The sequence below is a fragment of the Propithecus coquereli genome, unplaced genomic scaffold (assembly GCF_000956105.1).
Source record: "Propithecus coquereli isolate 6110/MARCELLA unplaced genomic scaffold, Pcoq_1.0 Scaffold29, whole genome shotgun sequence".
In the NCBI taxonomy this organism is placed as follows: Eukaryota; Metazoa; Chordata; class Mammalia; order Primates; family Indriidae; genus Propithecus; species Propithecus coquereli.
In genome coordinates, this window is record NW_012148507.1 from 1,190,932 (window position 1) to 1,218,574 (window position 27,643).

General features: G+C 41.6%; 1 protein-coding gene across 1 annotated transcript in view; it reads left to right on the forward strand.

The window, feature by feature from the left end:
- The first annotated feature begins 7,125 nt into the window (after window positions 1-7,125).
- ELOVL5 (ELOVL fatty acid elongase 5) overlaps window positions 7,126-27,643 on the forward strand; it is a 79,470-nt gene continuing 58,952 nt past the window's right edge. The window contains exon 1 of the mRNA XM_012648596.1: window positions 7,126-7,253. The gene's annotated coding sequence lies outside the window, so the exon portion shown is untranslated. The remainder of the gene's footprint in view (window positions 7,254-27,643) is intronic.

The window sequence follows — 27,643 nt, forward strand, 5'->3', positions numbered from 1 at the left end:
AAAAGGGAATTGACCGAGTGAACCTAACACAAGGAGATATATGAATTTGAAGAACAATGTGCTTCACAATCAAAGGCCAAGCAATAGTTTCCAAAAATAAACTGCAATACAAATTTGTAGAATTTCACTTGAGTCCTAAGATGCCACATTCTTGAAATTATATTACCAGTTGTTTTGTTTTGTTTTTTTAAAGATAGCATCTCACTCTGTTGCCCAGGCTGGAGTGTAATGGCATCACCATAGCTCACTGTAACCTTGAACTCCTGGGCTCAAGAAATCCTCCCACCTCAGTCTCCTAAGTAGCTGGGACTACAGGCATGCACCACCATGCCCAGTCAATTATTTTACTTTTTTGTAGAGATGAGCTCTCACTGTTTCCCAGGCTGGTCTCAAACTTCTGTCCTCAAGAGATTCTCTCACCCTGGCCTCCCAAAGTGCTGGGATTACAGGCATGAGCCACTGTGCCTGGCCACCACTACCAGTTTTTTACATGTAAGAGCATTTCTAATATTGCAGGTGCACAAAGCAAGGCCTTTTATGACACACTGTGCAGATAACTAAAACATCACATGACTTAGAATGACTAAATCACTTATGGCTAACGTTTAGAGAATTTGTTTTATAAATGATAGAATTAGGGCAAAGCATATTCTGTATTGTGTCACCAGCTCCAAAATCTTAAAAGTTCTTTTAGAACATACTAGTTAACTAGAATATTCTCCTTAACAATAAAAACTGTATGGGTACTCTTTGCCAGTAGAGAACAGCTAGTTTTTAGCTAAAAGGTTAATTATCTTCTGCTTTTGTTCACATCCTGGAAATCTTTAGCTCTTTCATATGTTATAGAATGAAATGAATCAATTATGAAATTGATCTTTTCATAACCAGGAAAATAAAAGACACATTGAGAATGTCCTCGTTTAAAATCTTACCTTTAGCATATCTTAGCATTTGAAGAAGTTGAGAACTGAACCTTTAATTCAAATCTTAATTCTGCGCTAACTGGCTTTGCAGCCTTGGGTTTTATGGAACTTAACACTTCTGTGGGTTTTCTTGTCTCATTATAATTGAAAAGAAAAAACATATTGGGAAAGGCCTTTGAAATTTATAAGTAATAAAAAGGGAAAGAATTGGTACTGAGTTTGATTTATCATTGAAATAAATATAACAATTTCTATTTCAAGAGAAAGTGCTTGATAGTCAAGATAACATGCATTTATAGAGATAATAAGATATCTCAAATTCATAGCAATTTAAGGCTTAATGATGTTTTTTCTCATCATAGTTACAGTCTTTTTTTTTTTTTTTTTGAGACAGAGTCTCACTCTGTTGCCCGGGCTAGAGTGAGTGCCGTGGCGTCAGCCTAGCTCACAGCAACCTCACACTCCTGGGCTCAAGCGATCCTCCTGCCTCAGCCTCCCGAGTAGCTGGGACTACAGGCATGCGCCACCACACCCAGCTAATTTTTTCTATATATTTTTAGTTGTCCAGATAATGTCTTTCTATTTTCAGTAGAGACGGGGTCTCGCTCTTGCTCAGCCTGGTCTCGAACTCCTGAGCTCAAATGATCCGCCCGCCTCGGCCTCCCAGAGTGCTAGGATTACAGGCGTGAGCCATCACACCCGGCCAGTTACAGTCTTCTTTATAGCACTTTAAAAATGTTAGATATTCTTTTGGATCATGTTAACTTTTTAGATTTTAAAATTTCAGAAAGGTGAAAGGAGAAATTTATTATTTTTACTGTAATAAGGAACAGTAATATTATACCCATAGATAATACTTTAAAAACCATGATAGTTGGTCTTTCTCTTTGACTTAATTTTTGACCAAATGGTACCGAGTAAAAGCATATCTTTTTGGCCTGCATTTCGGTTTTCCATTCACTCATTTGTTCATTTATCCATTCGATATATATTTATTGAGCTCCTACCAGGTGCCAGGCAGTGTTTTAAGTTCTGGGGATACAGTGGTGAACAGAACATAGTCTGTGCCCTCAACAAGCTTGGGGGCGGGGGCAAGACATAATCAACAAATATTGAAAAGTAAATCTATAGTATGTCAGACAGTGATAAGTGGTAAGGAGAAGCATGAAGCAGAGTAAAAGTGTTTTAGGATGTGGGACGCAGGGAGGGAGGTGTTGCAAATTAAAGAGAGTGATTGAAAAATCCTTGAGAAAATGATAGTCTTGTGTGGCAACAAGAACGAAGCAAGGATGTAAGTCTTAGAAATTTTCTTGGTTAGATTATTCTAGGCATGGTGCAAACAGTAAGTGCAAAGGCCCTGCAGCACTCTAGTGCTTGGTGTGCTGGAGAAATAAAAAGGCCATTGTGAATGGAAGACAGAGTGGCTTTAGAAGGTCAGAGAAATGGCAAAGTGCTAAATCATGAAGGATCTTATATAGGCCATTGTAAAGATTTTGACTTTTACTCTCAATCAGATAAGAAGTTGGTAGATGATGTTCAGCAGACATGTGACATAATGTGGCTTTGGTTTTAAAAGGATCACTCTGGCTGTTGGCTGGGGAATAGATTCTAGGAGGCAAAGGCAGAAACAGAGGTCCAGTTAGGAGGCTATTGCAAAATTCTGGGCAACAGTTGATAGTGACTTAAACCAGGTGGTTGTAGTAGAGGTGGTGAAAAGTGAACAGATTCTGGATATATTTTGAAGGTTAAGCACTAGGATTTTACTGATGCATTGGATGTAGGCAATGAGAAAAGGAAGAGCTAAAGGTAAGGTGTTTTCGCCTGAGTGAGAAACTAGATGAATGGAGTTGTTAGTTACAAATCTGGGGAAGACTGTGGGAGGATCAGGTTTGGGGCAAATCAAGAGTTCATTTTTGGTTATGGTTAGTTTAGGATGCCTTTTAGACATCTCATTTACGAAGACACCTCATTTAGAGAAGTCATTAATAGGCAGTTAAATATGTAAGTCTGGAATTCAGGGGAAAAGTGTGGGTTGGAGAACCACATTTGGGAATCATCAGAGTGAAACCCAAAGGCACTGACGGGGATGATATCACATAGGAAGCAAATGGGGATAGAAAAGACTGAGGACGTAGACCTCTTTCGTTGCCCAGTCACCCCTGGGTAGAGTACTAAAGAGTGTAAAAGGAGGTAGAGAGAAAAAGGCTGGAGAATCCAGAAATAGTATAGATTGTTCATTCATTCCATCAGATATTTATGAGAATCTGCTATTTGCCAGAAATTCTGCTAGCCATTAAGAAAACAACATAGCAGACCAGGCATGGCAGTGCCTTTAAGTAGTTCACATTCATCAAGATGAACACAAAAGGACAGACTATTGAACAGTAATGAAGGGGAGAAGCAACAAAGTAACAATGGAAGTAGACAAGGAATCCAAGGTCTGAGTGAAAAGGAAACTGCCTTTAATCTTTGTCTGCCTCCAACAAAGACAAGCCGGACCATGGGAATTCCGGGCAGCAAGATAACAGAAAACACAAACTGGAATAGAAGAAACAAAGTAAGATTACAGGAGAAAAAAGGAAAAAAAAAAAAAAAAGGTAGGAACCAACAGAGACTGCATAGTGTCATTCTTAGCATAAAATAGCTGATACTTGGCCTATATTTTAGTCAACTTTGAAATGTCAAAGGCAAACATAGGCTTCTTATCATAAAAGGCGGGCTTCATTATGTCATGCAAATACTTCCTAATGAAACAACAGTTTCACTAATTAGAATTGTATTCTAATGAAACTTCCGATTGTATTTTTTAATTCAACTGCAGCTGCTCTAACAATAAAACAAATTGCCCAGGATGTGAAATACTTTCTTTTTCAAAAGTAATACTGAAGCAACCTTCTAATACACTTGGAGGTGCATGGTTGGAGGAGATGTGGCCTCACTGATGAAAACTAAGAGCAAAAGGGAAAATGCTACGAGAACTTAAATAAACCGAGGAGGAAGAGAAGGAAGAAAACAGCTATTTAGTGAAGATAATTCAACAACCACTCCTTGGGGGACTACCACGTGGATGCTGTAAAGAAACAGGTAAGAGTTACAGAGTTTTGTTACCGCACTCTATCTGGTTGACACTGGGTAGGTGGGTTAACAGGGCAGGGATGGATGGCTTCAGCACAGTCTCTAGAACACAATTGACTAGGAATCTGATTCTGATCTAAAACACTTTTCTTGAACTCTGTTATTTGGTGAGCTTGGTGTAGAATCCTAGGTATTCTTTTGATTTATTTGGACAAAATATTCACAGTTAAGTTGGGAGTCATTTCAGTTCTACTATTTTTCTTGGAGCTTTACCCATGAATGCAATGATGCTGAAATATGAAGTAATTCATACCATGGTCATGGTGGTCATTTGAGTTCATGCTCTAGGGTGTAAGATTAGTTGTTGGGGTAGGGCAAAGTTCCTCCCCTCAAATCATATGTATATATGTACTGGGAACTCTGGCTGTCTGTGGCCAATGGAACAATGCGAACAAGACCTTACTAACTTATGTTTGAGAGGAGCTGATAATCACGGGACATGACTATCTGACATGAACTCTGATAGAACTCTGGAGCTGAAAATGGAAGCACCAGGGAGGTGATGGTGATGCTGAGCAGAAATAAAAGTTCACTCATTTACTCATCCAAAACATACTTATTGAGCTCTTCCTATATACCAGGGACTGTACTAAGATCTGTAGAGAAATAATGAGCAAAAATGCAACATGCTTCCCCATCCGATGGAGTTTACAACCTAAAGCAGTGGTCTTTAAAGTGAGGTACATGCACCCTACGGACTGAGCAAGATGACACAGTCAGGAAATAAATACAATCCAGAATGGTAATGCTATAATGGAAACCAAGATACACAGGTCCACTAAGAGGTATGTGAAAAGGCATCCTTTAGGGGGATGGGAAGGAAATATTAAAACTTTGTATTTATTTTTTACTTTTTAAATGTTTTATTTTTATTTATTATGGTTACATAGTAGTTGTATATCTTTATAGGGTACATGTGATGTTTTGATACAGACATACAATGTGAATTAATGAAATCAGGGTAATTGGGGTATCCATCACCTCCAGCATTTAACATTTCTTTGTGTTAGGAACATTCCAATCCCACTTTTAGTTATTTTAAAGTATACCCTAACTTATTGTTGATTAATTTTGTTGTGCTATCAAATACTGTTCATTCTATCTAACTATATTTTTGCACCCATTAACCGTCACCACTTTATTTCCCCCGACCCCCTCCCACCCTTCCCAGCCTCTGGTAATTCTACTGTCATTCTACTCTGTCTCCACGAGATCAATATTTTTAATATTTAGCTCCCACATATGAGTGAACACGCGAGATTTATCTTTTGTGTCTGGCTTATTTCACTTACCATAATGTTCTCCATTTCCATCCATGTTGTTGCAAATGGCAGGATTTCATTCTTTTTAACGGCTGTATAATATTCCATTGTGTATGTGTACCACAATTTCTTTATCCATTCATCTGTTGGTGGACACTTTGGCTATTGTGAACAGTGCTGCAATAAACATAGGAGTGCAGGTATTTTTTTGATATACTGAATTCCAGCCTTTGGATATATACCTAGCAGTAGGATTGCTAGATCATATGGTAGTTCTGTTTTTAGTATTTTGGAGAATCTCCATAGTGGTAACACTTTATATTTATTTTTATCTTAAAAAGAGAAAAATCAGTTAATATTTAACACATAGCTTGAGAGTTATATGTCTGTAATTAAAAATAAATACAGCTATTTTGGTCATATGTACTTAAAACATTTTATTGATAGGGAAGCACAATAAGAACAATTAAAGGTGCTATAAAACTTGAGATTTTTGGAATCTCATGTAAAATCTGAAACTTTTAAAACCGGAAAGACAGAATTTAGACAGAGTGACAGAGAGATGAATCAGCTCTGGCCTTGGGCTACTTGCAGAAGAGTGAAGAATAAAGGAGATACCTTGCCAAAATCAGCTATGCTACCAGCATGTTCTTTTCACATGCTGCTTTAAAGTTCTTAGTAAATCTGCCTATCTTGATTTCCACTGTAGCATTTACCACTCTGCATTGTATTTGTTTCCTGACTGTATCATTTTACAGGCCAAGGGGGTCCTTAAAGTTTTGTTTTTCATTTCCATACCTAACATAGTATCTGGCAAATTGAAGTTACTCAATGTTTGTGGAGTTAAATGGCAATTGACTGTTAACAATCTCAAGTATTTTTGTATGTTAAAATAACCTAACTTGTATAGTTTGTATAAACATCATATTGTAAACATATAAATGAATAAATTTGCCTACATTAAATGATTGACTGTTAGATCAATAGACACGAAGGAGTAGAAATACAGCAAGAGGGGCACAAAACAAGAAAGGCTAAATTTCTGGGGGCTTGAAATGGGGAAGCAGTAGGGTATTAGGCTAATGAAGGCCTTAAGTTATCCAAATATGAATGAAAAACAGCAAGGATCTTCTGTTTGTGCCCTGAGCCCCTTTTGTCTTACGCGATTAAGACACTCCATCATCTTTCCTTTTAAAAGCCTTTAGAATAATTTACAGTGTAGAAACGGAGTTGGTAGTGACCTCTAAAGAAAACTCAAAATCCGTAAGAAAAATACACGGTAAATCCATCGCAAGGAAGTTAAGGTTGTAACAACAGTTTTGAGTGAAATTTTGTGTTTTTGCTTTACGTTATTCAACTGCGGACCTTCGCTCCCGTGGTAGCCTTAAGCATTTAACCCTTTCAGCTAAAACCAAGAACTGGATGGAGAGTGGGCTTCTGCCGCCCAAATGCGGATGCAGAATCCTGCCATGCCTGGCATTAATGGAATCAGAGTTCAGGGCATCAGGAACTTCACGGCCGCTATTGCGCAGGCTCTGCGTTCCACGCAGGCTGATTAGGAAGAAAAGGGATAAAATTGCCCGTAGGCACGTGAACCAGAGGGGACCAACCCGGGTCTCGGCTCTCCCCTGTATCGGTTTCTGGAATTTACAATCACGAAAGTTCTATTGTCCGGCGATTGGCTCCGGGGCCGCATGACATCATAGCGCTTGATTCATCCTTCGGGCCCCGATTGGCTGGCCGCGCCATTGTGACGTCACGGTCAGCCCACGTTCTGATTGTAGATACCCGGCGCCTTCCTCTTCCCATAGCGGCTGTTCCTCGTTACCGCCGCCTCCCTCCTACATCTTCCCCTGGCCTGGCTGGCCACGGGCACTCCTGCCGCTGCCGCCTTGCTGCTCCTCAAAGCTTCTGCCGCCCCTCGGGCCAAGCGGTAAGCCGTCAGCTCCGGGAAACTTGGTCCGGGGCCGCCGCTCGGCCATGACACCCGCACGAGCGCGCCGCCAGGACGCGGGCTGAGAACCGCGGTTAGGTCTCGAAGCGGGCGCGGGGGAATAGCTGCCCGGGGGCCCGCGCTCCGCCCGCCGCTGCCAGCCGGGCCGGCTCTTGGGCGCAGCCCGGCTCCGCGGGCTCGGGGAAAGCCGTGGGGGCGCAAGGAGACTCGCCCCCCGCCGAGCCTGAGGCAGGGCGCCTCGGGAGTTCCCCGTGATGCTGTCGCACCTGTTCGGCGGGTGGAAGCCGCACGCAGCCACTTTTGCGCGCTGACAGGCGCCGCGGGGGCACGACACTGCGCCCAGACGAGAGGCAGCGTGGATGGGTTTGTGCGTTCAGGTCCTTCCGCCCGGTCTGGATGCACTCGCGGGTGGGAGGTTCGGGGTGGGCGCCTTCTGAGAGCGCGCTTTCTTTGGGGGAAACAAAACCTGGGTGAGTTCGGAGAGCTCGTGCGGGGTCGCGGGTTGGGTCGGCACCGGGGACGCTCTGGCCTTTTCTTTTAATCTTCTCCGGGTCTCCTCAACCTTCCGGACCTTCCCTCAGCCCCTCGGAGGGAAGCCCGCTAACCCGGGACTACTTCGGTTTTTACCGAAACCAGATAACTGCAGCCCTCGGTACTCGCAGAGGGTTGAGGCTGGTGGGAAATCGAAAGGGCGGGGACTCGAGGGCGACCGCGGCGGCCTTTTCAGGGAGTCTGGGCGCGGGAGAGGCGGGAGCAGCCGGCGGCTAGGGAGGCGCGCGGTGCGGGAGCGGCCCTGGGTCGGGGCAGCTGTAATGCGTGTTGTGTTGCGAGTTGTGGGGAAAGGTGTCCTTTCACTGTTTCCACGCCGGGAAGACTCTCCTTACCCCCTCGCTCGGGTGGAGGGAGTAGTGCCTAGAGTGGGAGTTGTTTTTGAACTGTCTTGCAGCCGTTCCGTGCTCGCGCACTTGGCGGTTTCCCCTCCTCACGATCAGTTGTGAGTTAAGCTCCTTGATTGCACACTTGGAGAATGCATTTAGCCGAGTTTTGCTAAGTGGGAGGAGATCCGGTTTGGACGATTATTAGCTGGGTTTGGAAAAACGGAGCGGTACTGGCGGGGAATTGTGGGGAGCGGCGAGCAGCCCTTTTTTTTTTTTTTTTTTTTTAATAACGGGATCCGTGGCAGGAAGTGCTTTATAGGGTTGTACGGAAGAGTTGATGTTGCTTATTAGGTTTTGTAACTTTTTCTTTTAACCACTTGGCGGATAACCTGTTGGTCTACACTTGTTTTGCTAGTACGTTTCAGCCCACAGCGTGTGATGTGCAATCTACAGATACAGAGAGGCGGTTTTGCGTGAGGTGCCTGTGGACAAACATTTTAGCTTTCCATCTGCAGCCGGGAACAAGTGGATCGCTTTTCCAGCAGCTCAGATGCTGCCTGAGATTCTCCTGGAAAGCTGTGCACTTGAAAGAAAAATGTTACTCATTTTCCTTTTAGATTCGTATCTCAGATTGTAACTTCTCATTGCCAGGAACTTTTTCTGTACTGTTTCTCTTTTTGCATTTTCTTTTCTCTTCCATTTCTAACTGAAGACAAAAGGGAAAATATTATTGATGGTTACAGAAGGGTAATTTTACAGAATGTAGGCTAGAACTTTGCTCAAAAGTGAAAGTAGAAAGCATACTAAAATTTGATTGTCAGGTTTTTCAGGAAGAGTGTCTCATACTTCAGGCACTGTCCTCACCCTCTTGACTCAATTTCCTTGTGTGTAAATGGAGGTTCCATGTTGCAGAATTATTATAGATTTCAAGAAATGATACAAATAAAAGAGCTCAGCACTGGGTCTGCCAAATGGTGGTTTGATAAATGTTTCCTTCTCATTCCCTGAGATTAACAGAGCTTCTTTTTGGTTAGAGCCCTTAATTTTTCAATGTTTGATATTTGCAAAAATCTTTTTTTCACTACCATCTCTTTTGCTGTTAGTGTAATTTGCTTGTCCTGCTTCTAGAGGTGAGCATCCATCCTTGGGTGTCTTATTTCCAACTTGAAATATGTAAATCAAGGCAAAACTGTTTACCTTCCATAAGGTGACTTTGGTGCCTAAGTAGGTAGTAGAGAATGCGAGCAGGTTTTACCTCTTTCCTGACCACATCCTTCCCCTCCTCTAAAACATTTTGTACATTTTTTTTATTACTCCTCTCTGCCTCCCAACTCTTCTGTTACCATGGGATAATCCTTTCATTAACTACCCATAAATAAGTCTTTCCCTGTATGCATTCTTTTTCAAGTACTATTGATGTGACCATGTACCTATTACTGATTGGTTTCCATATGTAATCCTTTTAACATCCCTGTAAGAAGTTTTATCCCTTCTTCTTTTTTAAAAAATTGAGAACTAAGGCCACTTAATTCTGTCTCCTGCAACATCCCTTCTCCTTTGTCTGAACTGCTAGCATTATTTGTCCAGTGGTCTACGTGCCATTTAAGTAACTGTGTTATTCCGTAATTTAAAAATCTAACCTATGCTTAGGTTCATCTTAAAGCATCCAAGACTAACAACTTGTCCTCTCAAATCTGCCTAAAATCTCTTCCCTTTCTTGTAGCCTGTACTTGATTTGTTCTTTTTATTAATTCATTGATTTGTCAGTTATCGAGTGTGTATTTAATGTACATGGGTGCAGGGGGTTGGATACTAAGACGAATGACACAGTTCCTGATTATGAAGGGGTTTCTGATTTAGTTTGCACTTCAAGCCTTGTACACCCAAACTTAGTCTGCACTTTGGACCAAAAGGGAGTTAAAAGCAGATTTCTGGGGGACTTGTCTACCTATATCTGGGAAGGCTTTATGACAGAACAATCCATGTTAGACACATCATTGCCTAAAAATGTGGTATTGATCAGGATTTTTCGGTGCAAGAACAGATAACCCAACTCAGATAGGCTTACCTATGCACCTGACCTGAAAAGTCCTGAGGGCAGGACTTTTGCACCAATTCTCCGAAGTCCTCTCAGATGTCAGTTATATTCTTAAGCTGATTTTGCAGTATGACTGCCAGCAACTGCCACTGTAGACACAATTGGAGACCTCCCTTCCTACCATCTTCCAAGGCTTTAAGGTGATTGCCTTAGGCCTTGGTTACATGAAGCAAACTGGAACAGTGGAAACATATAACCTGGAGCCCAACCCAGAACCAGGGAAGTGGGGTTAAATGTCACCTCACCTAGTTGGCTGCTACCCCTCTGCTACCCCAGAGGGCCTGCATGAACACAGGAAGTCAGCTGCAGTGTGACTGGATTAAACCAAGTTGAATTGAATCAGTATTTGAATTTTGCCTTACATTTCATAGAGAGTCTTAGTTGACAGGCAGCGATAGGAGGACATGTGTTCTAGGCAAAGAAGGAGTTTGGAGAGTAAACAGGTGTGGAATCATTGGGCAAATAGCAAGTAGCACAGCTGGTGGATGCTGGTAGAAAGGGCAGAAGTGGAAGAAAAGGTTAGAAAGGCAAGTTATTGATATAATAATGCTGACTTTTCTTGAGCTATTATTATGTGTAAGACCTTGCATTAAGGGCTTCACAAGGACTTATCTGTATTATTAATGGGAACTAGAGCATTCCCATTTTTCAGGTGAGGACTTGGAGGCTCAGAGAGGTTTAGACATTTGCCCAAGGTCACAAAGCCTTCCAGCTCAGATCAACTTGACCCTTTAGCCTACTCCCTCCCCTGAGCTGTTTGGTAACAGATTACCATGAAGCTTTTGAACGAGGAGGAGTGCATTATTAGTGCTATGCTCCAGAAATATGAGTCCTGTCAGAGTGTGTAGGATGGATTGGCATGGACAGAGGGTAGGAATGTGGAGAGGGGTTGAGAGGCTGTTACAGGTGGCCAGGGCAGTGAAAAAGCCTAAACCACAGCCTTGAACACAGACTGGAAAGAGCTAATTGTAGGAGACTGTGTCTGGAATAGGACCAGGAGACCAATTGGATTCAAGGGCCACCAAGAGGAAGAGCACTCTAGGATTGAGTGGAGGAAGAAACATGGTATTATAGAAAAAGGAGGAAGCTTTGTGATCAAATGGAATATCCTAACAGCCCAGGTGGATATCCAGACAAGCCATTTCTTCCTCTTGAGTCCAGATTCTTGCTCTTCACAGCCAGCCTCTTCACTTTTGTTGCAGTTCTTCACGTGTTTCTACATTTCATCCATTCTTAGACAATTTTTCACATTTTAGCATTGGGCAGAGTTGCAGCTTATAATTCGTGGTATCTTAAAATCACAGCAGGCACTTCTTTCCACGTTTTAATATTGTAGCAATTGGGATGCTACCTACACCTGTCAATGAATTATTGGTGGGAAAAGGAAAACTCCAGTATTGTTAAAGATCATGCAGACAGTTGCTGGCAGAGCCAGGAGTAAGAAACCAAGACTACTGGGCTTCTTCTACCAGCTGGGTTACTACCTCAGCTTACATAATGGATATTAAAATACACATAGCCTCATGATGCAGGATTATAGGAAAGCACATACATGTTTGTCTCTTTATTAAAACTGAAGTAATTTGAGAAGACTGAAAGGCATGGTTTTTGTAGAGTGCTTGGTTCTTATATAGAACCTGGCTGCTGTGGTTTCTTGTCTTAACTTGCCACCAACCATAAGAAAATCAACTCTGGGCATTGGTCTCTCTTCCTTTAAAATGAAAGAATAAAATTTTTTGTTTTCATTTTTGCCAGTAGCAAAAATGTTTTTGTTTCTGCTTTGTTTCGTTTGGCCAGGCATAGAGAATGAAAGTTGAAATCATTTAGATCTTGGAAAGGTAGATGTCAGGATAGGTGATAGAGATTCCAGCAGCAGAAGCAAACTGCTGCAGGTTTTCTCTTTAAGAGATTAAAACATACCTTCTGGAGATGTTCCGGCCTAGCAAAGTGAGTTGTTCAGGAAACTAACTTGGCCTCATTTTGAGTTTCTGTAATAGGAACCTCTGCTCCCCATCCATACTCACACTTGAGCACAATTTCAACCCATAAATGTTATCATTACCAAACTTCTTGGCTCCCACTGGCATGTTTCCTCCAGGGGAACATTTTTAGTTGACTTGTAGGCATTCACCTTTAGGTACCTGGTTTTAAAATCTTCGCACTTGGAGAGTTTTTAGAAAGACTAAATTCCCACCCTTTCTCCTCCCACTTCCCCCGCCAGTTCTGTGTGAAGTACATTGGTGATGGCATTCAGGCAAGAGTGTGTCTTTGTATTCCTTATATCTTAAGTTAGACTTTTGTTTGATGTCTTCTTACTGGGATTTAGGAAAAAATTTACTTGTTTTAAGATTTTTAGTGCTGATATTGTTATGTTTTCTCTAACTGGGAGAATAACCATTTTCTTGAAATATACCTGTGATTTCTAACTTTAATCCTTATGGTTCATACTCGGTCACCACCCTCCTGCTAGCACATGTAGTTATGGGTTCCGTCTCTATTTTAAAGTTCTACCTTTGCCCCTTTCTTTTCTGCACGTCAACGATTTCATCCTGTCAGAGTTAATCTCTTGAAAGCCCATACTAAACAGACCAAATTAAAACTATGCTGGACAATTGGCCACTCAGGTCTGTATTTTATCTGAGTTTCTGAACCCCAGAGTACTTGTTTCTCTTTGGTCTTGGCACAGGAAATGCTACGACAAAATGATTGTTATGAATTTCTTCTTCCCCAAAGAATAGTTCTCATGGTACCAAATTCAATAATTATTCATTTGCTTTCCTGGGAGTTTGAAAATGTGGTGTATGTCCCCAGGGATAGTGTTCCGGGTACCTCTGCTTCAGTCTTTGGCAGAAGAAGTAAATTACTTCATTATTCACAGAAGTTGTTGATACCTCTGTCAGCTGTGTGTGTTAGTTGATAAGTACCTCTGAACATTTCGGTTTGCTTCTGTCAGAACTTCTGGATATTTATCTGTTAGGCATCTGGGGTACATCTGAAAGAGCATCTACTATGTTTCTTTTAAGTAAGGAAAGCTGTAAGAAGCAGATTAGGTTAGCAGTCTTTTGGGTTAACAGCTATGCACCTGTATGGAGTTCCAACTCTGCCACTTACGGCTGTGTGGGCTTCAGCAGGTAACTTACTCCACCTCTTTGAGACTTCAGGTTCCGAACTTGAAGGTGATAGTACCTGTGCCTACTTTGGAGGGTGTTGGAACCATCAGTATAATACATGGAAGTTAAGTGGGGCACATGATTTTATTAGCATGGTAAAAAGATTTCTTTATTATAGAAGATATTTACTGAAGCATTGTTTATATTAGCAAAAGATTGGAAGAGTTAATGGAGTAAATGTCCTTCGGTAGAATAAATTGTGCTACCTGCTGGGCAGTAGAATACTCTGCAGATTTTAAAAAGAACGAGGCTGTTCTGTGCATTCTGAATATAGTTACTCGGTACCACATACTAGGGTACTTTTCTAAGGTGCTATGCATATATTAATTCATTTTGGCTTTACAAAACCCCACAAAGTAGGCACCCCATTTTTAGAGATGAAGAAACTAAAGTAGAGAAAGGTTAAGTCACTTGTCGCAAGAGCCACAACTGGTAGGTGGCAGAGCCAGGATTCAAACCCAGGCAGACCGGCTGTAAAGTCTGACCTTAACCACCCTGCTGTGTCGTACGGCTGTCAGACCTAAATAGTCATCTTTGCATTTGCAGCTTTAGATACAGAAATGAGAGGAAACATGGTTGAGTTTCTTATTCATCATTATGTTCTGGGAGATTGGCAGCATAATCACCACAGGGCTTCAGTTGATAATAATAAAGGTTCTTTAGAGGGGTGGGAAACCTGCAGCTTTGGGGCCACATGCGGCCTTCTGGATCCTTGAGTGTGGCCTTTTGACTGAGTCCAAATTTTACAGAACAAATCCTTTTAATAAAATGATGTACTGTGCCTAATTGTATGTGCTGTACTTTTATATGACTGGCAATGCAGTAGGTTTGTTTATACCAGCCTCAACACAAACGGGTAATATGCATTGCATTTTGATGTCACTAGGTGATGGAATTTTTTCAGCTCCATTATAATCTTAGGAGAAGACCATCATACATGTGGCCCATCATTGAATGAAAAATCGTTATGCGGTACATGACTGTATTTTGAAAACACCTACTAGGTCATTCTAATACAGGCCCCATTAGGGGGCTCTGTGCTGGGCCATGGTGTTGAGGCTGTAGACAAGTTTCCCACCACCTTCTGTTCTCTTGGGATTCTTAGACCCTTTCAGACTGAGTTTTCTTTGTGGGTGTGGGTCACTAGGTCTGTCATCATTATAGTGACTAGAAGTACCATCGTTCCTAAAATAAGAGAATCACAAAATTCACGGGATGCTTTACCGATTATCATGGAATCTGAACAGGTGATAAAACAACTGTTGGCTTTAGACATACTCTGTAGAAGAGATGAATACATGATTACTAGATTGTGTTTACCTTTTAAAAATGCCACATTGTAGGAGGCTTTTTTTTTCTTTTTTACACATTTTTAACTCTGCCCCTCTCTCTCCTCATTCATCCCCACACCAACAACAGTTTAAAAATGTGGGTGTTAGAATGAGTTAAAAAAAAGAAGTGCATTTTCATGTTAAAGACTTATTTATGTTACATAGTTCTGAATTAAAATCTTTTAAGACCTGGGGGGGGGGGTTGTAATTTCAGCTGAGGGTATAACACTACCTTTGTTGTATATTTTGTACAAATTAGCTTAGAGAACACAAATGATAATTTCCTCACATGATAATTTATTTTGAATATTCAAGTAATCACATCAGTTAAGAGACTGCAGTCAGATAGAAAATATAAGTAGCTGTCCCTGGCAGAAAATACTGCTTAAAAGCTTTTTGAGTATTTGTCTCCCAGCTATTTGCAGCTGGGGAACATCTGTTGGTTTAGATGTTTAGAATATGATTGAAGTAGAGGTTAGCTTCTTCAAGTCCAATCTTTTAAGGGAACTATTGGAGGCATGATACTATCTTGGTATCCATTGTCTGCCTTGGCCATTGATTTGTCTTCTTTGCAAGTGTGCGCTTAATCCAAGAAGGTAGTTGCTCTGTGAAACAGGTGGGAGTTTCTCCAGAGAGCCCCATAGGAACAGTGTCTCAGGACCTCCATATCCCTAGGGGAACGCTATAAATATTGTGGTGGTTTCATTTTCAGAGCAGCTCCTTTTTATTTCCATTACAAGTAGTAGGGTTTGAAATGGGCTCAGTGGCCCCAAAGGAAGATGGCTGTATCTGGTGACAGTGAGGTAGGTGCTTTTCATTGATCCCTGGTACAGAGTTCAGGCCTGAATTTATCATCTTCTTGGGAAATGGGACTGGCATATTTTAAAGGGCCTTCCAAGATTCAAAATTTAGGAAAATAATTGCAAAGTACTGTTGGAATAGCAAATTTCACTGGGTGATAGATGTACTTGCCCATAGATTCAAGTATCCACCCACCCACTGTTTGGTGGTCTGCTGCCTGCCTGATCCACTCCAGCTTTCTGAATTCCAGCGAAACCGTTACATCTGAGAAATATTTAGATATTTATATCAGATAAATAGATATCAGATATTTATTTCTAATCCATCTCTTTGTTCTGAACTTGTGCTGGGTTCACGTGGATGGCCACATACCTCTCCTGTTGGCCAGCGTGGTCAGGAGCACGACCTTCCACCGATTTGCCCAAGCCATCAAGCTGGAAGCAATAGCTGGGTCCTTCCCATTTCCTTCAAGTGTCATGACCAAATGTTGTCCACTTAGGCTCCTCCCTGTTCCTCCCGGCTGCCTCCTGCCTCCATTGCCCCAGCTTTCCTACCTGGACGCCTACAGTTTCTCCCTGGCTCCTTGCTGTCTACCCTGTGTTGGCTCTACTCTGTTGCCAACCTGGCCTTCTCGCATGATCAGTAGGATCATTGTACTCTACCCTAAAGGCCTCATTTACTTCCTCTACAGGGCCACCCTTGATCCAGTGTCATGTCCTACCCCTTGCCTGCCTGGACCCTTCACTTTGAGCACACCAAGACTTCCATTCCCTAAATGCCCCTTGCTTGTTCCCATCTCTCCTCCACACATGCTGAGTTTGGATGGCTTCCTTATCAGTTGCTCCCTACCGAAAAAAGAGAAGAAACCAAACAACAAAACAGCTGAGGCTGTGCGCGGTGGCTCACGCCTGTAATCCTAACACTCTGGGAGGCCGAGGTGGAAGGTGCTCAAGGTCAGGAGTTCAAGACCAGCCTGAGCAAGAGTGAGATCCCGTCTCTACTAAAAATAGAAAGAAATTAGCTGGACAACTAAAAATATATAAAAAAAAATAGCCGGGCATGGTGGCGCATGCCTGTAGTCCCAGCTACTGGGGAGGCTGAGGCAGTAGGATTGCTTGAGCCCAGGAGTTTGAGGTTGCTGTGAGCTAGGCTGACGCCACGGCACTCTAGCCCAGGCAATAAGAGCAAGACTCTGTCTCAAAAAAAAAAAAAAAAAAACAATGGCTGAAAAAGCCCTGTTCTTCATAAGTTGACCCCTCATACCTTACCTTTGATCTTTTTGGCTGATTTATTAGGTTGGTGGAAAAGTAATTGTGGCTTTGGATGGCGAATTTTAAATTATTATAACTAGGCATAGACATATCTTTATTACTCAAAATAGGATCCATTACAGTCAACACATTTTTGCCAATGAGAAATAAGTTTGTTCATGCCTATATCATAAAAATCTGTGTTTCAGGATTCGACGAACTCTTGGAAAGCATTTTCTGCATCCTGCTGGTTGCGGAAGCCTTTTCCCTGCAAAAAGTTGTCAAGATGCTTGAAGAAGTGGTAGTTGGTTGGTAAGAGGTCAAGTGAATGTGGCAGGTGAGGTAAAACTTCGTAGCCCAATTAGTTCAACTTTTGAAGCATTGGTTGTGTGAGGTTCGGTCGGGCTTTGTTGTGGAGAAGAATTGGGCCCTTTCTGTTGACCAATGCCAACTGTAGACATTGCAGTTTTCGGTGCATCTCGTCGATTTGCTGAGCATACTTCTCAGATATAATGGTTTCCCTGGAATTCAGAAAGCTGGAGTGGATCAGGCAGGCAGACCACCAAACAATGACCATGACCGTTTTTTGGTGCAACTTTGGCTTTGGGATGTGCTTTGGAGCTTCTTCTCAGTCCAACCACTGAGCTGGTCATTGGCGATTGTCGTATAAAATCCACTTTTCATCACAATCTGATGGAGAAATGGTTCATTGTTGTTGCATACAATAAGAGAAGATGATACTTCAAAATGACGATTTTTTTGATTTTTAGTCAACTCGTGAGGCACCCACTTATCAAGCTTTTTCACCTTTCAAATTTGCTTCAAATGCCCAGTGACCATAGAATAGTCAACATTGAGTTCTTCTGTAACTTCTTGTGTAGTTGTAAGAGGATCAGCTTCGATGATTGTTCCCAATTGGTCATTGTCAACTTCCGGTGGCTGGCCACTGCACTCAACTTCAACCTCAAGGCTCTTGTCTCCTTTGCAAAACTTCTTGAACCACCACTGCACTGTATGTTCATTAGCAGTTCCTGGGCCAAATGCACTGTTGATGTTGCGAGTTGCTGCTGCTTTATGACTGATTTTGAACTCGAATAAGAAAATCGCTCGAATTTGCTTTTTGTCTAACATCATTTCCATAGTCTAAAATAAATATAAAATAAACAGGAAGTAATAAGTCATTAGCAAAAAAACAAAGCAAGAAATGTGGTTAAAATGATGTATAACGTAACCATATTTATTTAAGAATGTAATACAATATCAAAGGGCAAATTTCCACAATTCTAAAACTGCAGTTACTTTTGCACCAACCTGGTAGATGTTCCAACCCCTTTCTGGCTATATGGCCTTGATTCCTACACCTAACTTTTGTGTGTCTCAGTTTCCTTGTTCCGAAAGTGAGAATGATCAGTGCTTTGCTTTCTTGATTCCTAAAAATTAAATGAGGTAGTACCTGTTTAGTGCTTTGCATAGTGTTGGGTATGTTCATCTCTGTATCAGGACACACATACTGTCTAGCATGTAGTGTAGGTGTCCAGTAGTTATTTGCATGAATGTGTTTCTAAATACTTATGCACTTTTCAAACATAATCAGTTGTGTAATCTTTGTAAGGGCTATGTGAAGCTGAGTATTCCTTGATAGCCTGAGAATACATAATGCTTCACAAATGAGAAGCTTACCTGGGCAGGGGACTCTGGAAGGGTGGTTTCCCTGCTTCTAGGCTGAGGGAGTAAAATAGCAACAGCCCTCAGACCACACAAATTGACAGACATCCCACTTGCTCAGAAGCATAGGTGACACGTGCTGTTACTTTAAGAGGCCTCGCTTACCTGTGTATTACCTTGTAGAGCTTTCAGGTAGAATACATCAGCAGTAGACCAGTCTGGTGGCATTGTACCCAAGGAAAGAATAGTCAGCTCTGGTATATCAGCACCCCGTTATTCCATAATGAAATAATAGTGGAAACTGGCACTCTTTTTAACCTTATTTTGGTTGGCAGCAACATGGAGCCCACATTAAAGTAGACTGTGTAGTTTGGACAGAGCCTGTCTGCTTCAGTAGCCACTTGATCAGTATTTGTTGATTACTCACACCCACTGACTTTTTTGCTTTTCTCTGTGTTACCCTCTGCTAAGGAATGTGGATCCTACAGAGAAACGTGATGGTACATTTACCAGCAAAAAGATTATGATCCAATAGGAAAAGTGAGGTATGTACCTGGAGCAACAGATAATTAATTATTGGTACTGCAGATATGACTGTGTATGTTGCAGTTAGGTTTGGCTACAAGTGATGGGGATGCCAAAAAAATAGTGACTCCCATAATGGAACCCCAAAACAAAGTAGAAGTTTGTATCTCCCATGAAAGGCTGGGGGGGTGGTGGTTCAGGGCTGGTATGACTCTCATTGAAGTTCTTTCTACCTCACTGTACACCAGGCTTGGAGTGTGGCCCCCATTTTCCAGGCAGCAGGATGGAAGGAGAGGCAGAGAAAGTAGAAGTGCAAGTGATGCTGTCTCTTAGGGCAAGTTCCCAGAAACTGTCCCAAGACGATTTTGCTTATGTCTCATTGGCTAGAACATAAACACACAGCCATGCAAAGCTGCAAGAGGCTGGAAAATCTCATCTTGATTCTAGGTGGCCATGTGCAGCTAAAAGTCCTGGTACCGTGTGTACAGTTTGGACACCAGCCACCAGTCTGTACCACAGGTGGTGGACGAGATCAACAGTGCCCACCCATCTGAGACCGAGAGTCTGAGGGAGGATACTGACAAAACGAACAGGTATCAACAGTACAGTGATGAGGCCCATGAGAGGGTGGCGAAGGTGTGCCGTGGGAGCAAACAGGAAGGACACCCAAATCAGACTGGAGGATCAGGAAAGGGTGCCCAGAGACTAAGCAGGAGTCTGTCTGGTAGAAGAAGTAGGCAGAGTATTTGAGCAAAAGGTCCAAGGCAGTGGAGGTAGTAGGTAGTTGGGGAATGGAGGAGCATGTAAGGAATTGAAAGTCAGGAAAGCAAACCAGAGAGGGAAGCAGGGGTCTGATCATGTGGGAGCAGCAGGGGGGAGGAGTTTGGACATTTTCCCAGGAGCCTTAAACTGGTTTCTGTGGGTGAGTAATCTAGAAAGATGGTTTCCAGGGTGAGAAGCAACACAAGATTAGAGGCAGGAAAGATCTGTGGGGAGGGAATACGTTGATTCAATTGAGACATGACGGTGGCCTCAACTAGAGGGTGACTTTGGGGATGGAGGGAAGTGGATACAAATCCTGTAAATCTCATGGAGCTTGAAAGTGTAGAAATAATTTGGTCTGCCTTTCCACTTTACACATAATGAAACCAAGATTGAGAGTTTAAATGGCTTGCCCAGGGTCACACAGCTAGCCGTAGAGCAGCACCAGAAATTGTTTCTCTGTCTATACTTTCCTTTGTGCCACACTTGAATGTGCTAACTTGGGAGAGCCAGGGCATGGTGGGCATTTTGGGGCCATCACCAGGACCTGAAGGGTGGTGGGCCTGGTGTTCAGTGCAGAGGGAGGGGTCTAGCCTGCCTTTGGGGCTGGGTTCTTGGGAAGGGTATGGGGCTAGTAACAGAAATAAGGAATTTGGAAGGAAGAGAAGATTGTAAAGGAGTAATGAATTCAGTTTTTGGTTTGTTGAATTTGAGGTTCAGGTGCATCCTGTGTAGGTGGAGAGAGGTCAGAAGGAAACTGGCCCTTGAGGTTGGGATTGGAGATGCAGGATTAGGTGTCATTGGTCATGATTTTTGTTTACCTTTTAAATTTCACTAGTGAAAGAGACTCAGCAAGCCTTCTGAGTCCAATGTGTCACATACCTTAAAATTAAGAGATTTTTTTCCTAGTGTTTAACCTAAGTTATTTTTGCTGCAATTTGAATTCTTTGTACCATCAAATTTTAATGAATAAAAATACAATAAGTTAATATTAAATAAATAGTAAATTAAAATAAATAGACAATAACAGTTCTGCGACCCTCCCTTGCGTATTTTACCTTGTGCTGCAGGTCTTCTTCCTGGGAGCCTCTCTGGCTCTGGCTGTTCTGTCTGTCACTCAGTCACCCTTGGGCACAGAGGGTGGAGTCCCAAATAAAACTTGATGGCTTGTGCTGGAAAAGGGGAAGTGGATGCTGCTTGCTATAACATGTTCACATCTGTCCTTAAAATGTCAGTTTGCCATCAGACACTTATTTTGGACCTCTTTACATGCTAAAAGTTCTTGGTTTCAGAAATCCATTTTTGTTCTTCAAAACAAAACTTGGTTGCAGTGATTAAAAGTACAGCCTGTTTTCCTAAGAAAGCAACTGTGTAGAACATATTGACATTAGAGATCTGTCTCTGTGGTACCACATTGTCTCTCTACCTGTCTCCATGGTGTTTTATCTCTCCTTGGTCACTGTTCCACCTAATGTCATTTGCACCAATGAATTTGAGTTTACAGGTGAAAAAGATTTTTAAATGAGGACTATACTGAATATAATTAAAAATTTTTAAATCCTGTTAAGATATGGGCTATGACTAATGTAATGATTTCTGTAAACCACACATGCATTTAATTACAATTATCGTTACTTATATTTCATTCTCCAGAAAGGCAAATAAGACTGAAACAAGAGATCCCATTCCTTCTAAGTTGACCGACTAAACTATCCATTCTCCCTTCCCTTTGCCCTTTGATTTGATAAAAGATTTATGTGTGCTAAATTGTGGATTGTCACTTACATTAATCAATATCCCTGTAAGACAAACCCCTGAAAACATCCTGAAAGAACAAACCAAGTGCAACATAAACTGATTGAGACATAATATGGAGAGGGAGGAGAAGGTGTTAGTACTGTTTTTGGGTGCCCATTATTAACATTTCAGCTGTACTATCCATCGTAAACAGTCATGATTTTTTTCCTTTTTCTTCAAATCAAGTTGGTTTCCCCTGATGAGATGGTCCACTTGGCTTTATAGGCATTTCTCTGTTATGTTTTTCAAACTAAGACAGCAAACAAAACATTTCTTAGGGAGAAACTTGGAAATGTCTGCTCTCTGACTGTGACCTAATGATGCATGCTCTGAGCTCTAGTTTAAAAGCACTGAGTTTTTTCATGACACATGAGGATATGGCATGCACCTTTATAGCAGGAAGTGTTGAGCTTCACATGGGATTTGTTCTCTCGTTGACACTGCTCTCTTGCAAAGGAATACTCCTCCAGCCCTGAAAGGCATGCTTGGAGAGGTGGAATGTCACTCTCAAATCTTATTTTGGGGAAGGGAGTGTCATATAATTTTCTCCCTCCCTCCTTTGTTCATTTTTCTCTCCCCTCTCCTCCTTGCTGACTCGTTTTTCTTCCTTCAGCTAGGAGTCTGTTTTAAGAAGTCAGCTGAGGTCCAGCCCCTGATGCAGAGGGCAGATAGTGGCCCAAGCTGCCCCTTAGCTGTAGTTTTGGGGGAGGGTGGCTAAAGTTTTGAAGAACCTCCTACGTGATGCAATTTGAACTGATTAGCAAAATAAGCCAAAGAAACTAGTACCGGATGAAAATTGACTGAGCTGATAGGCAAATGACAAGAATGGTTTTAAGAAAGTGTGTGTTGTGGCAAGTTGAAATCAGGAAAGTGAATTTTTGACTTTGATTCTGAGCTCTTAATCTCTCCCTTCCTCTCATCCTCCCCTCCCTCTTTCCTCCCTTCTCTCCTGCCCCCATCTCTTTCCCACTCCCCTTCCCTTCTCTGTGTGTGTGTGTGTGTCTCTCTCTCTCTCTATGTATAGAAACACTTAGCATTTATGTAGTGGTTGTTAATTGAATACATTCTATTTCAGTACTACCTAATGTAATTTAACCACAGGAAGCTTTCTCTTATTATTTATGATTTAAAATTTTAGTTTTTGCTGAATAAGTTTCTTTGAGGAAAGTCCTCATTTGGAAGGGGAGTAGTTAGTGTCATGCAGTGTCTAAAGAAACTTTCACAGTTTTTATACACACAGTAATGTCAAAATCAGCTCACTCCTATTTGATTGGTCCTGTTGAGTTTCTCTTAATACCATACTGTATACACTTTGATCAGTCAGTAGGGAATTGGTAAAAACTTGTTTCACAGAGTACTTTTAATTACAATGTATTTATTATAAATTTTATTCATTATTATTAGCTCATTTCCAGAATGTTTTAACTAACTTCAAATATTTGAGTATTCAGTTTCTAAATTCTGTGTACTCCAAGTTTAATTTAACTGCTAAAGTCAAATACAGTCATGAGCTGCATAACCGCATTTCGGTCAGTGATGGACTGCACATGCAGTGGTGGTCCCATAAGATTATAATAGAGCCGAAAATTCCTATTGCTTAGTGAAGCTGTAGCCATCTTAATGTCTTAGGTGCATGATTAAGTGCATGCGTGTCTTAAGTGCATGATTCATGTGTTTGTGGTGGTGATGATGTAAACAAACCTCCTGCACTGCCAGTGCAGTTATATGCACACACAGTTGTGTGCAGTATATAATACTTGATAATGATAATAAATGACTGTTACTGGTTTATATATTGACTATCCTTTTTATTGTTTAGAGTATATTCCTACTTAGAAAATAGGAATTGTGAGACAGCCTCAGGCAGGTCCTTCAGGAGATATTCCAGAAGGCATTGTGTTATCTTAAGAACTGACAGCTCCATGCCTTTTATTGCCCCTGAAGATCTTCCAGTGGGACAAGATGTGGAGGTGAAAGACAGTGATATTGATGATCCTGACCCTGTGTAGGCCTAGGTTAATGTGTGTTTCTTTCTTAGTTTTTAACAAAAAAAGTTTAAAAAAAAAATTTAAATAGACAAAAGCTTGTAGAATAAGGATATAAAGAAAGAAAATACTTTTGTACAGTTATACAGTGTGTTTGTGTTTTAAGCTAAGTGTTATTACCAAAGAGCCAAGAGTTAAAACTCTAAAGTCTATAATAGCCGAGTGCAGTGGCACGCACCTGTAGTCCCAGGCAGGAGGATCACTTGAGGCCAGGAGTTGAAGGCTGCAGTGTACTTCGATCACACCTGTGAAAAGCCACTGCTCTTCAGCCTGGGCAACATAGTGAGATTTCATCTCTTAAAAAAAAAAGAAAGGCTGGGCGTGGTGGCTCACGCCTGTAATCCTAGCATTCTGGGAGGCCGAGGTGGGTGGATCGTTTGAGCTCAGGAGTTCGAGACCAGCCTGAGCAAGAGTGAGACCCTGTCTCTACTAAAAATAGAAAGAAATTAGATGGACAACTAAAAAATATATAGAAAAAAAAAATTAGTCGGGCATGGTGGCTGGCGCATGCCTGTAGTCCCAGCTACTCGGGAGGCTGAGGCAGGAGGATCACTTGAGCCCAGGAGTTTGAGGTTGCCGTGAGCTAGGCTGACGCCACGGCACTCTACTCAGGGCAGTAGAGTGAGACTCTTGTCTCAAAAAAAAAAAAAAGAAAGAAAGAAAGTGTATGAAGAAAAAAGTTACAGTAAGCTAAAGTTAATTTATTATGGAAGAAGTGCAAATATCTTTTCGTTATTTAGTGTAGCCTAAGTGTGCAGTGTTTATAAAGTCTACAGTAGTGTACAATAATATCCTAGGTCTTCACATTCACTCACCGCTCACTCACTGTCTCACTCAGAGCAGCTTCCAGTCCTACAAGCTCCATTCCGGATAAGTGCCCTATACAGGTGTACCATTTTTTATCTTTTATACTATATTTAAACTGTACTTTTTCTGTATTTGGGTATGTTTAGATATGCAAATACCATTGTGTTATAGTCGCCTACAGTATTCAATATAGTAACGTGTTGTACAGGTTTGTAGCTTAGGAACAATAAGCTATACCGTATAGCTTGAGTATGTATGCAGTAGGCTATTCCATCTAGTTTTGTGTAAGTATACTCTATGATGTTCACGCAACACTGAAATCACCTAAGGATGCATTTCTCAGAACATATCTGTATAAAGACTAATTCTTTTTGATGTGTGTTTGGGATATTTGCTTTCTCAGTTGAGAACCTCATAAAGGGGAAAAAAATTCTTTTTTTTTTTTTTTTTTGAGACAGAGTCTTGCTCTGTTGCCTGGGCTAGAGTGCCGTGGCGTCACCCTAGCTCACAGCAACCTCAAACTCCTGGGCTCAAGCGATCCTTCTGCCTCAGCCTCCCCAGTAGCTGGGACTACAGGCATGCGCCACCACGCCCCTCTATTTCTTTCTATTTTTTTTTAGTAGAGACAGGGTCTCACTCTTGCTCAGGCTGGTCTCGAACTCCTGACCTTGAGCGATCCACCCGCCTCAGCCTCCCAGAGTGCTAGGATTACAGGCGTGAGCCACTGCACCCGGCCGGGGAAAAAAATTCTTTGTGCAGTTTTTAATACAACTCTCAAACTTTTTGTTTTCAAAAAGTTTTAACTTTTAAAAATTATTGAGACCCTCAAAGAGCTTTTGTTTCTGTGGATTTTATCTATTGGTACTTATCCTACTAGAAATTAATTTTAAATTATTTTAAAATAATTTAAAAATTATTTTTAAATATTAACTTATTACATGATAACATAAATAACCTATTCATGAAAAATACATTTTTTCAAAACAAAAAAGTTTGGTGAAAACAGACATCCCGTGACATTTTTGCCAGTTTCTTAAGCATCTGTCTTAAGACAGCTGCAGCCTTTTAGCTGCTTCTGCCTTTTTGAGATATCACACACTATGCAGTCTCTGGAAAACTTTACAATGGTGACAGAGATGAGAATGCAAAAGTAATCTCTTAGTAGTAATATGAAAATAGTTTTGATTTCAGAGAACCCCTAAAAAGGGCCAAGGGACCCTCAGGGGCGTATGGACTACACTTTGGGAATCCTTGTACTAATAGGTCCTATTGCATTGTATTTTTAAAGAAGGACCACCCTTCTACTTACGTATTAAAACATTTTTTTCTTCTTGTTTCAGCAGTTACTGCCTACTGTTTCCCTGTGTCCTGAGTAAATTTTTTTATTTATGCTACAGGATATGTGTGACACCTTCACATTTGAACTCCAGCAGGAGTTAATCAAATGAACATACCGTAGAATGCCCTACATAGATAGGATAATAGTTAGAAGTAAATCCGTGTTCTCCTCACAACACTAGTTGCTTGGGTTGGTGCTTTATGGCAGAGGTCCCCAACCTTTTTGGCACCAGGGACCAGTTTCATGAAAGACAGTTTTTCCGCAGACCTGGGGTTAGGGGATGGTTTTGGGATGATTCAAGCACATTACGTTTATTGTGCAGTCAGACCCCTCTGCTAATGATAATCTGTATTTGCAGCCACTCCCCAGCCCTAGCGTTACCACCTCAGCTCCATCTCAGATCATCAAGCATTAGATTCTTGTAAGGAGCGTGCAACCTAGATCCCTCACATGTGTACTTTACAGTAGGGCTCTTGCTCCTGTGAGAATCTAATACCGCCGATGATCTGATGGGAGGCGGAGCTTACGTGGTGACGCCAGCCATGAGGAGTGGCTGTAAATACAGACAAAGTTTCCCTTGCTCCCCTGCCACTCACCTCCTGCTGTTCGGCCTGGTTCCTGACAGGCCACGGACTGATACCAGTCTTTGGCCCCTGGGTTGGGGACCACAGTTCTATGGGAAGGCTGTAGTGGTTAGTGGTTAATTTTTCAACTAAAAATCCAGGCTGGGCGGTGGCACACACTTGTAATCCTGGTACCTTGGGGGGCAAAGAGGGAGAATTGCTTGAGGTCAGGAGTTCGAGACCAGCCTGAGCAAGAGCAAGACCCCCGTCTCTACAAAAAAAAGAAAAAGAAAAGAAAAGCTAGCCAGGTGCAGTGGCACATGCGTTTATAGTCCCAGCTATTTGGGAGACTGAGTCAGGAGGATCACTTGAGCCAGGGAGTTTGAGGTTGCAAGTGAGCTATGATGATGCCACTGCTTTCTAGCTGGAGCGACAAAATGAGAGTCTCTCTCCATAAATAAATGAATGAATGAATAAATAAATAAATAAATAAATATCCATATCCATAGCAGGAAGGAGTAAATGCAGAGATTAAGTTTTCAGTGTAGCATTAATAGCTTTCCAGATGTTCATTTTATTTTTTTATCTTTTTGTCTTTGCTATCTACACATCATAATATTTAGGTTTTCAGGTTTGCTGAATTTTGTACTAGTTTTAAAAATAGCTGATTTCTTTTTTGTTCATGCCTGTTTGATACTACGTGACCTTTTTTTTGATGGTTGAGTTTGGACAATGCTTTTGTTTTGATAAAAATTTGCTGTATCATGTCTCACATCTCCATCTTACTTTATACAGCCATTTTACCTTTAATTTCATGTACAAAAAGATGACTCTGACCTTTTTTATGTAATGTAGGATCAGGTAGAGCTCTGCTTTGGGGACTGCAAATAGAGCATTAGCCTCCCCTTGATTTTACTCTAGGGAATGCTTTCAAGAGGTTTATAACCTCAGGTTCTATGGTACCTGAATCAGGTATCAGTACAATTGAGCTACTCTATTTCTAGATACTGAGATTTTTTTTTTTATGGAGTATATTTTGTAGTTTGTTCTGTTTTTTTAAATTGAAGGGGTCAGGGGCTGTGAGGAGTGATTTTCAGTTGCCTTGTTTGTTTTTGGTGAGACAGAGTCTCATTCTGCTGACCTGGGTAGAGTGCAGTGGCGTCATTGTAGCTCATTGCAACCTCCAGCTGCTGGGCTATAAGCAATCCTTCTGCCTCAGCCTCCCTGGTAGCTGGGACTATAGGCACGTGCACCTCAATGCCCGACTGGGGTTTTTTTTTTGTTTTGTTTTGTTTTTTGTCCTCCTTTCTTTTTGGTAGAGACAGGGTTTCACTTTTG